The following is a 13,025-nucleotide window of genomic DNA, read 5'->3' on the forward strand; positions in this document are numbered from 1 at the left end:
TCTCTCCTTTCTCTCTCTTCTCTTCCCTTTCTTTATGTATTTGTTGAATACAATACAGGCCAAGGTCAGGCCAACCCAAGTTAGAGTACTTTGGCATGCAGGTTGTTTTGAGTCCAAACAATCACGGCCCAAAGACTAAAGAAGAAAATGTGACCTCCCCCATAATTTCATAAAAATAATTTAGATATAGGACCTACTTCAGGAAGAAACTTATTACCACAGGTAACAACTACATTATATTGTGAACTAGGGGTGGTAGACAGTGAGGAATTTAGCAAAGTCTGTTAAAATCCCTGTGTCCCAGTGTTTCTGTGTGACCCAGCAAAAAGCATTTGTTCACCAAACATTTATTCTTTCAGATTCCTTTGAATTTTTTCCCTTTCTCTTTGAAGTCCCAGACTCCTATCCTCTTTTCTTCACCTCAGGATGACATATATACCTCATTGTTCCTGACTGTCATTGGAATCTCATATCTATGGATTCCCAGTACATACATAATAAAACTTTGTTTTTTTCATCTGTTAATATTTTCTCATGTTAATTTCATTCTTAGATTAGCTAGAAGAACCTTGAAGGGTAGAGGAAAATTTTTACTTCCATAAAGTAGTGACTATGTGGGTGGTACTGTGTTAGGTGCAGAGGATATAAAAAGGTAAGAAACCTCTGTGTTTAAGGAATTTGCAATTAATAATAGTATACACATTCTTAAAAATTTAACTTTATTTGAGGAAACTAAACTCAAAGAGATTGAAAAGGAGAAAAATCTTTAGGGACAGCACACATTCAAGTTTAGTTATTAAGAATCTCAAAAATATGATATACAACTGTATTTTTGTCTAATATACTTAAGACTGACTTTACAATGTATTAGCTCAACTAGGAGAGCTGTCAAATTGCTGGAACGAAACAGGTAGCCTTGTTTCTTCCTGAATTACAGAAATGGTAGGATTAGAAGTCCAGAGGGGAGAAATCTTTGAAACTGTCTCTCTAATGTTGCATTAACCCTTTTCCTTTCTCTTCTGACATAAAAATAAATCTAAAGGAGTAAAAGGGAAATAATAACATTTTCATTGTTGCTCTATATATCACATAATCCAATAATTTCAGCAAGCAAGGTATTTGAAGATTTTCTTTGTATTGTGGTTATTTGTCTTTTCCAAATCAAAAAAGTTTAACAACATGGCAACATAAGGAGCAGTGCAAAAACCACTCTTAGGTGACCAGTTTGCAATCAAAGCATGCTCTATAAATCCCTGTTATTATTCCCTCTTGCTTTCTTTATTATTTTCTGTCTTCTTCTGTTTAAAGGATTCCCTTAATATCGTGTGCCTTCAGTAGCTCATTTCTATAAAATCAACTGCCAATACTAATTGCAGAGACATAGTACATATGCACTGAGGGGAGACCTCAGAGATAACATCTTTATTTTAAGTTTTATAGAGCCCAAGACTGCTTTTATCTTTTAGTTCTCTCTGCAGCAGCTGCACTTGTCTTTAAGGAACAGATTTGAAATATGATGAAGATGCTAACAAATTCGCCAATATCATTAAGGATTAGGATCAGTGACTCATTTTCTTATATTATCCATATGCAATTATGGTCATTACTGATCCCTTAATTATAGTTATTAGATGACATAGAATTTCAAAGCACTTTGCAACCTTCCTATATTTGCAAACCAAGTATTTTATTTCAGTGATGCCAATATTACTGCTCCAATATTCAAGCATATTTCTTTAATAGCTAAATTTTGCATCTTACCACTCATATAGAAGTAGATAATATTAATGATGGAATATCTCAAATGATCTCCCTACCCAAACAATCCCTGCAAAATATTAATTTTTAATTAGAAATAATGTAAAGAAACATACATTTAAAAAATTAAGTCTAGAAGTCAGTCCATTTTAAATGCAAACAAAATCATTAATACTGCTATTTAATTCTTACTAACTTTTCTATAATTTCTATGGTATGCCTAACAGAAAATTATCATCTTTTTAATCACTTGGAGAAGGGTAATAATAATAATACTGACAATGATAATAGCTAACACTTATTTTGTAATTACCATAGGAAAGCCATTATGCTGCCTTACTTGGAATAATTCATTAATTCACCCAGGAACTATAATATCTCTATTTTATAGATGAGGTAATTTGTCCCAGTTTGCCCAGGTAGAAACTGATGGTACCTAAGATTTGAACCTTTGCCTTTCTTGGTGACACTAAAACTAGTTGCTCCCCCTTCCACATACACATTTAATCACTATAGTACAATTTGTCCTTTATTTATCTTGCTATCTAAGTGCCTCTGAGAATAAATGTAAATTGATTTATTTGGTACTTTTAGAGTCATGTTTTGCCTGATAATGATTTTCTTTATATCCCTCAAATTGCTACTTTATTTTCTATCCATAAGGTCTAATGCATTTTTATGCAAATTTTTTTTTCCCTGTGAACATAGTTGCTTATTATCTCTGTATTCCCTGTGCATAGCACAATTCCTGGCAAATAGAATATACTTAGTACATTTTTACTTAATGAATATATTTGCACATATTTTTCATTTGAAAAATGAATCAAACTATGCATATAATTTTGTTAATACCTATTTTCAAATAACATTTCAAAGCATCATTCAGGAACCATTCCAAGTCATGATATTCCTTGGTAGGCTTATGATATAATAAATGTACCCAATCTCCTATTTTTGGAATTTTAAGTAGTTCCTAATTTTTAGCATTTGTTATCAATCTTGGGAGGCATATCCCTATACTTAGTTCTTTATACATAGCTCTGACTAATTATTTAAGATAGTGCATTACTAGGTCAAAGGGTATGTGTATGTTCAAATTTTGGTAGGCATTGTAAAATTCTAGAAAGATACACCAATTTACATTCTTAGCAGAAGAAGATGAGGTAGAAATAAAGCATGCTTAGATAAACCATACTTTTTCTTGCTGCTATAACAGATTCACTACAATGTTCTAAGCGATTCTGATAATCAATGTGTTAGAATTTGTTGATAACATCCTGGATGAACATTTCATCCCTGTTGTAACTACAATTCAGAATTAGTCACAGGGTATGTAAAAAACACTCAGAACTCAAAACTAAGAAAGCAAACCATCCAATTCAAAAGTGGGCAAAGAAATTGAATAGAATCTTCACCAAAAAGGATACAAGGATAGCAAATAAGCACATCTGAAATTAAAATTAAAATCACAGTGAAATACCATTATGCACATTAAGAATGGTTAAAACAAGACAAAACAACATAAAGCTCAGAATAACAATTCCTGGTGAGGATGTGGAATAATTGGAACTCTCATTTATTACTGATGGGAATGTAAAATGGTGCAACTACTTTGGAAAAAAACTGGGGAGTTTATGATAAAGTTAAACATATTTGGACCATATGATCCAAGAATCTCACTCCTAGATATTTATCCAAGATAAATGAAAGTTTATTTGTACATAAAATCCAAACTGTGCATCACTGTTTAATTATAGCAGGTTTATTCATGATTGCCCCAAACTGGGAACAACCAATGTGTTTCACTATATGAATGGATAAGCTACCAATGGTATATCCATTGAACAAAATCATACTCAGCAATAAAAGGGAATGAACCATTGATATAAACCAGTTATCATGGAAGAAGTGCCAATGAATTATGCTAAGTGAAAGAAATCAGACACAAAGGGCTATTGTATGATTCATTCTCATCTCTCTCTCTATAGACATTTATACATACATACATATACATATAAATACATATATAAAATATAAATTATGTATAAGTGCTTACATATTTATATATAAGCATTTACATATATATATATATATACATATATATATATCTGTGTGTGTACATACATGTATGAATATTTGGAAAAGACAAAACTATAAGTACAGAGAAGAAATTAGTAGGTGATAGGTTTCAGGGATTGGGAGTGTGTGAGGGTTTGACCACAAAGGGGCAATGTGGGGAAATGTGCTTTGGCTGAGGGAACTCTGCTGTGTCTTGACTGTGGTGTTTGTTACAACACTTTATGCATTCACTAAAACTAATAGACTTCTACACCAAAAAGAGTGGACTTATTGTATACAAATTAAGACATAAAGACATAAAAATTCAAACAAAAAATAGGGGTAACCACAGCTGAAGGTACCTGTAGGCTACCTTGAAACCTGTAGGGCATCGAGAAGTCGTGGCGCAGCCTGGTGTGTGTGTGTCTGTGTGTGTGTGTACTTGCTATTACTACCATCACCTTGTAGTTCCCAGACTTACCTAGGTGGTTTTAATAAAAGGTGGTTAGCCTTGTTTTCTTCTCTACTATTGCCCATTTGGATCCAGAGAGAAAAATCATTTAATTATCACTAGATTTGGATTTTCTTTCTGGGAAAGTGTGTTTTTATCTCCTCCTCTTACTTAGATTCATCAAGGAACCGATATAAAGTCATTGATTTACTTTGGTATCAGAATCTGAAATCTAGCTTATTTTCCAGTTGAGCCAGTTTTCCAGTTTTAACAAGATTGGAGGACTGCAAATGTGTTAACGTTGTTCATAGCTTCATAGTTTGGAAATCTTGTGTAATTTCTATTTCTTGCCATACATTTTTGGAAATATAAAACTGTCTTTTAGTTGAATAAAGCGAAGATAGCTTAACTACAGTATTAATAACATTGCATCTAGAAACTCATTTAGGTTTCTCTGGAATATACTTTTAAATTAAGATAATATAATTGGCGTTTTACTTGCTTTAAATGAAACTACATCAATCCAGAAACATTAGAAGTGAAACTGTGCCTCACTGTTTATTCTAGATGTTTTATTTAGCTTTTGATTTTGTAATCTTACACATTTAGATTGTGAAATTTTGTCAAAGTTGGCTGAAAGGTATACCAAAAACAGACCTTTAGCAGGTGGATATCTGCCTATCTTCTGAAAGGATTAGAAATTCTTCTTTTGCATTCAAAATGAGAAGACATTCTTGAGATATAGGCTTGTTCAGGTGTTACCAGTGCTGGAGAATATACTTCCCTGGGCACTCATTAAATGCAAAACACTGTGTAGAGGGCAACCTGATAAAGGGGTAGAAAAATGGGAGGAAGCTTAGTCAATGTTATTAATATTTATGATAATATTGAGGCAAGTGGGGGGTGGTGAGAGTAGCAGCACCTGAAGTGATGTTTTTCCCCTTAGAAAATGTTTTCCCTGTAGAGACTTTTTAGTAATTATTATTTCATTGCAATTTTGCTTTTTGCTTTTCTTTCCAATTGAAAATATAAAATGTAATCACAAAGCTTTTAAAAAATAAAAAATTCAAAGGTCTTAAGCAATGGCATTGAGTCAAACTGTTATTAAATCTCAAGTATGACTGAAAAATAAAGGATTTTTTGCCTCAAATAAGTTACTTCAACAGCAGAGATTATTTTATTTTAGTGAGTTTTAAATTTGATACTAGGGTGGCTTTAGCTACACTGGGGAGGGGGGGAAGAATAAATTGTTACCTCAGTGGCTTTCAACAGCAAAGGTTTACTTCCTGCTGAGGCAAGTAACCTTGTAGGTCAGTGGGCTTTCTTGCACTGTGGTTAAGGGCCCAGAAATCTTCCATCTTGCAACTTTGTTATCTTGGGAATCTAATCCTATAGTGCAGAAGGAAAACCAAGAGCACAGAGATGACTGACACACTGATCTTTATTGCCTCAGGCTACAAATGGGGCATGCTATCTCTACTGGTGAGAATTGTTCATACAATTGCTACAATTGCATCTAGATACACAGGGACTAGGAAATGAAGTGTAGCTGTACTTGTGAGAAAATGAAATAATTGGGTGAATATAAAGCAATGTTTCTGTCATATTTAAAAAAATATGGCATCTTTTAATTTCTATGAACATATACAGATTCAAGATGTATCTTGTACACACCTTAATGTGAAAAATGAAATAAATGGAATGGTCTGAATTTTGGATTCCTAACCACCATTTTCTGAGAATAGTCCAAGGGCTAAAATTTGGTCATAGAATTTCAGACACATTTGTTTTATTTAAAAAATTTTTTTGAAGTTCTTCATTTATTAATCTTCTCATGGGAAATCTGCACAATCACCACAGATAAAGTCACTGCAGAATCTTTACTCCGTTTTCCCAGCACAACACGGGCCTTTGCAGTCCCCCGAATGTCTTCATTCTGTTCTTGCATTCCTGTTGCTGTTTTCTTGAGGTCTTTTTCTTCTCATAGAGCCTATGTCTTGCAAATCTATGTTCAGGTTCATTTTTGTTTGCATAATCCAAAGAATCATAAATCATGCCAGTTGCCTTGCTACCACCAAAATGGGTTCTGAATCCAAACATGAAGATGACATCTGGTGTGGTCTTGTACATTTTGGCTAGTTTTTCCTGAATTTCTGTTAGACACTATTGACTTCCCAAGGTGAAGGACATCAATGGCCACTTATTTCTACTGAAGTAGTTGTTTGGTCATGAACCTCCTGGTCCAGATAATTACTGTGTTATTCCTGATGTGTGTGGATCTTCAAGCAGGCAGGGAGGAAAAGAGCAGACACGTTTGTTTTAGATCCAAACCTTTCCACCTTGGATAGTTTAGAAGGAACTGAGTTATGGACCTGGTTAGCAAGGAAGAAATGAGTTCTAATTAACTGTAGACAGTATCTCTGAGATAGTTGAATTAAAGAATACATGAAATCCTAAAAAAAGTGCTTACATAAAAGAGATATGAATATTTGATTTCTGTGTAACTGTAAGATCTGCCCATTTGTAGTAAATCAATTTATTCATTCTCTATTTCATTCAGGAACTCAGTAAATAATTTTTGAGTCCCTAAAAATAGGCCAGCCACCCTACCAGAGCTTAGTGATAAAGATTGAAATAAACATGTTCCCTACCCAGAAAGAAGGTATAATCTACTTGGGAGAGTTATTTTTCACTACTTAAAAACAAAAACATAAACTATGGAATCAAACAAGCAATTCTGACAAATGTATATTAAATGTGCCAATAGGCACATAGGTGAGGGTGGTACTTACTCTGCTTGGGAAAAGGAAAAATCAGATTATACACTTGACCAGGGATGGTCCTATGTCTGTTTTAGATTGATAGACATTTTCTAAAAAGAAGCTGAGATGGTGTCACTTAATTTATCTCGAATTGGTAGGGTGATAAATGTCCTCATAATATATTTGAGTGCAATGAATCTCTAACTCCAAAGACCATTTTGGGAATAAATAGGTTTTCTTTCCTGCTTTGGACATGGGGTTAGGCATATATGTACATGATTAGGTGAATATAGATCTTATGTAATCTAATTGAAGTATTATTTATTTTAAACACTTTTTATTTCTTAAAAATCAGGTAAAAACATGGATATGCTTTCATTAACAGTCCAGCAATATGGCAGCAATTTTATGAAGTCTCACGTTTTTCAATGTCTGTATTCCTTCAGATAATATGAGTCATGAGCACGACAATGTTCTTGTTTGGATTTTAATAGCATCACAGAATTTTTCCAGAAGAAGTTTGACATTTAAAAGTTGTTAGTAGTCGAATTTAATAGAATAAAAAGTTGAATTAAATTATATTGTCATTAGTTGAAAAATACTATTTCTGCATTTCACCCCTGAAGCTGTCTTCTCATCTCCCCTTGTCTTGCCCCTCTGACCAGCCCCTACATTATATGTGTTCTTTCTCAGTTTTTCAGAATTTCCTAATATTAGATTATTACATCTTAATAATGTTATCAAAATCCTTACATTCAGGGTAGGCTTATTTGGGTCTGGTGCAAGTGCAGGATGAGGAGACTTAGAAAATAATAGATGTGAGGGTATGACAAATATTAATGGCTTAAACAGTAGCCAAGAGTGATGGACACCTATTAATGTATGTTCTGTCCTGAGGGCAGAGAAAGGTGAAGTGATAGAATGTGGCATTAGGTTGAAATGGACAAGTCAAGTAAGGAATAGAGACCCAGGAGTCATAAGAGTTAGCATTAGAGGTTTAAGCTGGAGACAGAGAAAAAAAGATTACATGGTGAGAATAGTAATTAGGGTTTTGTTTGCATATATGTATGTGTATGCATATGTGTGTGAGTGAATATGTGAATATGTTGAATGTGTGTGAATTTATTTCCTGATTTTATCAAGAAGGCATTTTAATCATAAAAATACATATCCTAGGGCCTCTGCTGCTGGTCAAGATATATTAACAGAGATTGAGTAGAATGCCTAAAACAAATATAAGACAAGAAAAAATGATGCAACCAAAAGTTGTTTTTTTTTTTGAGAAGACTAATAATATCAATAAACATCTAACCTCCAGACTGACCAAAATAAACATAGAAAAATATACAAATTAAGAATAAGAAATATGATATCACTACAGTCTATAGATATTAAAAATACAGTTAGAGAATATTATCAAGAACTCTATGCCAATATATTTGATTATTTAGTGGAAATGGATTCTTCAATCTATTAAAACTATCAGAGACTTAATCAAGAAAAATTAGATAATCTCAAAAACCTTTTATCTATTGACACTTTGATTTTTTATTTAAAAGCCTTAACAAAAACAAAACACTGGGAAAGTCTACCAAACATTCAGAGAAGTAATATTAATTCTACATAAATTCCCCTGGAAAAGTAAAGAGGACTGAACACTCCTAACTTATTTGATGAGGTCAGCATTACCCTGACACCAAAATCAGTAAAAACAAAAATGAACAAAAAATAGAAAAAAAAATCCCAATATTCCTCAATAACATAGATACAAATATCCTCATTTGATTGCCAGTTCTAGTTATACACCCATTCCTCTTGGTGCGCATGTCTTTTCCCAAAATGCACACAGAAAAGCCCATGGGGGTTGGGGAAGCATAGCAAAACTGCAGTTTTATTTTAATGAAATTATGAGGTGTGGTTTGGGCAGTTCTTAGTTTTGTTCCATTGAATTTGCATTGTGATCTGGTTGGTACCAGTTTGGCCTGGTCCTGATAGGCAAGGACGATATTTCCCTGCAAAACTTTTGCTGTCTTCAAGTGGGAGCCTATAACTGGGCGTTTTTTTTCCCTTGAACCTTGTCTTCCCCTTTGCTGGCTGCTTATGTCCATCTTTCTATGTAGCATAAATACTTAACATATATGACAAAGTGTATGGTACATCCATTAAAACTATAAAATGTTACTGAGAGAAAGAAAACCAAATAAATGGAGAGCTATGCCTTGTTCATAGGCCACAATGAGAAATTTTGTTATGTCAGTTTTCACCAAATTGATCTATAGATTTAAGGAAATGAGAATCAAAATCCTAGCAGATTTGTTTTTTATTAGGTACTGACAAGCCAATTCTGAAACTCATATAGAAATGCGAAGTGTAGCTCTGGGAGGAGTTCCCCATCCAGGAAAAGTTCCCTATGAATTTGGTGAGGCAAATTAAGGCCAGAGCAAGAAGTTGGGAATTAAAGGATTTATTCTCACAACTCAGTCTCTCCTTGCTTGCACTGGTTGGGATCCCCTCTTGCATGGCTCCCAAGCTCTCCCTTTTGGGCTGCTCTCCTGGTCCCCCTCTCACACTGGGGAGCAACTCTGTGGGTGGGTCCTTGGTGACTGGCAGATGGCTGACCAATTACATACCAGGAAGGGAGGGGAGGGAAGAATGGGTGTTTCCTTGCCATCCCTACTCTGGACAGGCAATCTCATGACTGACCAGACACTCTGTCCCTAGTAAAACATCCCATAGATGTGCAAACAGGATATAATGGGCACTAATAAGGCTAGGTGGGAATCCTAGTCAGAAAGTTCCATTTTCCCCATACTAGTAACTAAATGCAGCCAAAATATTAATGATCTTTAACAAAGTAAAAATGTTGGATGGCTAATCTTACCTGATTTCAAGGTTTCTTATAAAATTATAGTAATCAAGACAGAGTGGTATTGTCATCAAGATAGGCAAATCAACAAAATAGAAGAGCAAGTTCATAAACAGACCCATACACATGACAAACTGATATTTGTGTAAAGGCAATTAACTAGAGAAAGGACCACTGTTTTCAAGAAATAGTCTGTAATAATTGCATACCCATATACCAAACACAAAACAAGAAACATGAACTTTGAGCTATAAATTGTGCCATATAAAATATTAAAACAAAATGGATTATAGACCTAAACATAAAACCTGAAACCATAAAACTTCTGAAAGAAAAAGTGAGTTAGTTTGACTGGAGGATTTGAACTTTTTTTCACTTTGTAATTCCATGTGCTTTTCTGAAGCATATACAAGTATGGAAAAGCACACTTCCCTTAACTAGTGGAGGTAAAAAAGAACCTAAAAACACTGGTGATAAACTTGCCCTAAATGAATTTTGATTATTCAAATGTATTCTTTAACAGGGGCCATTCATTTTAATAGCATATAAGGCAGTGCCATGTGAATAGTTTGGCAATTAGTGAATACATTTCTGGGATAAAGTGAAAAATTTAAATACAGTAACAAAGAAAATTTGTGCTGAATGGTTAAATAGGCAAGGAAGATTTGATTCAAGGTTATTGCAAGAGGGTAGAGAACAAAACTCTCTGCAGAACAAAAGTCAGGAGGATTTTTAAGTACTAGGGTGAACTAATTAATGGAAAAGTACTGGAAGACTTTAAAGGGAAGTGTAGTCAATGTGATTGGGTCATCAGTGGTTGCTAATTACTACTTAGCAATTAGGACTGGGAGATGGGCACTACCTTTCTTGATTACATTTCTAAGGTATGACTCCTAGGTCCTTGAGAAAGACATTCCTTGATTGTAAAATGGGCAAGAGGCTGGAAGAAGATTTACATTCCAAAGGGACCAAAAATTGGCAATTGAAAGATTTCTAAATAAAGTACATACATGCTCTAAGGAAAAGGAAGGCAGGGACTTGTAGTCTGAAAGAAACCTGTTTGAAGTTAAGAGAAACTGAGAAGAATTTTAAAACCTGAGGCCATCTTGGTCAAAAGATTATTAGGCATATTACCCAGAAGTCTACAAACTTAGTCTTGCTCTCTTTCACAAATGTAGATTTTACCACACAGAACAGAATAAAAAGATTAATATAAATCCATCATCATGATGAAAAACAGTAACTCAGAGGAATGGGTATGTTGTATCTTTTTATATGAAAATACATGTACATTTTATTTATCCTAAGGACCTGGAGTACTGCAGCATAACGCAATGTAACGGTTCTACTTAAGGCTTGTGATGGTGATTTATGATTGTTTGGTTTTGTGATGATGAGTCTTTTCTTTTGATAGCTAAATGGACCCTAATGTTTTTCTCCTTTCCATGTATTTGACTTCAATTATTCAACACAGTTGGCTTTACTATGAATGGATTAAAATGTCATAAAATATTTTGTGGATTTCTAAGTGTATAAAATTGCTAATTGTGTTAATAAATCTCTTTTTATGCCACATTTTACTAAATTATGTTGAAATTACATATTCTGATAATAGTAACTTAAACATCTGTCAGTTCCTCTTAGAGGACAGTAAACTGTATTGCATGTTACTTTCAAGGGAGAAATACATTTTTGAGATATTTGCATTAATTACATCAATTTAAGAATTAATAGATATAGGCAATGCTGATATTAACCTTAAAAATAAAATAGTCAGTTATCCTCCCAGCAAAAACAGGTTTATTCAGGAATGGCTGAGAATTGTAATCCAGGATAGGCAAGCTAGAGTAGAACCATAGGCAAGTCCAGAGAACAAAGGAGAGGAACACTCTCTTATAGAGGAAAATGACCAAGTTAGGAGGGCTGCTTCTAAGCCAAAAAGCGCATTGGGGTAAACTGGAAGCCCATGTATTGTGGCTTCTCATTGGCTGAGTCGTGACAGTCTCTCTTTGTCTGGGCCATTGTGGGATGGTGGAAGGCTGTGAAACCTTTCTTCCTTCTTCTGGGGAGAAAAGTAGCTAAAACAGTATGGTGTCCGTCTCTTCCAGGAAGTCTGAGATTCACGAGGAGGGGTGGGCGTGAGAGCATCCCTTGCAGGTCTCCTGACACCGTGTCAGTGAGATTTACCTTTATTCATTTCACACTGATTGTTATATCCAACTTAATTGTAACTATGGAGATTTCAAGGATGTTTTAAAAGGAAAATATAGATGGAAAAGAAACTGATTTCTTTTCAAAAACAGTATCAGTGGTAATAGTGATTTAAGAAGGAAGCAGGGACGTGCAAGGCAGTCAAACCCCGCTGGACATCTGAATAAGGAAGTCTTGCTCCAAACTCTGTAGAAGAGTAGAAAGATTTACTGAAAATGTTGGTGACGGGATAAACATTTATCATTTCCTGAGCTGAAGTTTTTGCAGGGGCTCATAGCCTCAGGTTGGAACTCACATGAAAGGAAAACAGAAGCTGCTGGTAATGAATTTAGGTATGAGGAAGCAATACAAGTATTTCTTTTATAGTACTTGTACATTTTGCCACAAATGAAAATAGAAAAATAGAGCCTGTGACCAGTGAGATCCAGGAACAGTTTCAGCCTGGCTGCTGACATTGCTCAGAGACATCAGAATGCCTTTCTTCCACCGCCACCTACTTCTTACACAGAATTTCCAATGATGAGTAAAATATCCTGGTGCAGAAGGCCAAACTGGCCAAGCAAGCTGAGTGACATGGTGACATGGCAGTCTGCATGAAGTATGTAACTGAGCAAAGAGCTGAATTATCCAATGAGGAGAGGAATCCTGTATAAGTTTCTTGTAAAAATGTGGTAGGAGCCCATAGGTCATCTTGGAGGGTCATTTCAAGTATTGAGCCAATCATGGAAAGTGCTGAGAAAAACTGAAGATGGCTTAAGAATATAGAGTGAAAATGGAAAGCCATCTTAGAGATAGCTGCAACTGTCTCCTTTAAAAGAGTTTTTGATCCCCAGTGGTTCTACAAGCACTGAGAAAAATCTTCTACTTGAAAATCAAAGGAGACTAATACTGTTACTGTGGTAGGAAACCAAGCCAAGAA

General features: G+C 34.6%; 1 pseudogene; it reads right to left on the minus strand.

Moving 5' to 3' along the window:
* Positions 1 to 6,083: 6,083 nt before the first annotated feature.
* Positions 6,084 to 6,524, minus strand: LOC118910276 (40S ribosomal protein S24-like; annotated as a pseudogene).
* Between the last annotated feature and the right edge of the window lie 6,501 nt (positions 6,525 to 13,025).

Source organism: Manis pentadactyla, chromosome 11 (assembly GCF_030020395.1).
Source record: "Manis pentadactyla isolate mManPen7 chromosome 11, mManPen7.hap1, whole genome shotgun sequence".
Taxonomy (NCBI): domain Eukaryota; kingdom Metazoa; phylum Chordata; class Mammalia; order Pholidota; family Manidae; genus Manis; species Manis pentadactyla.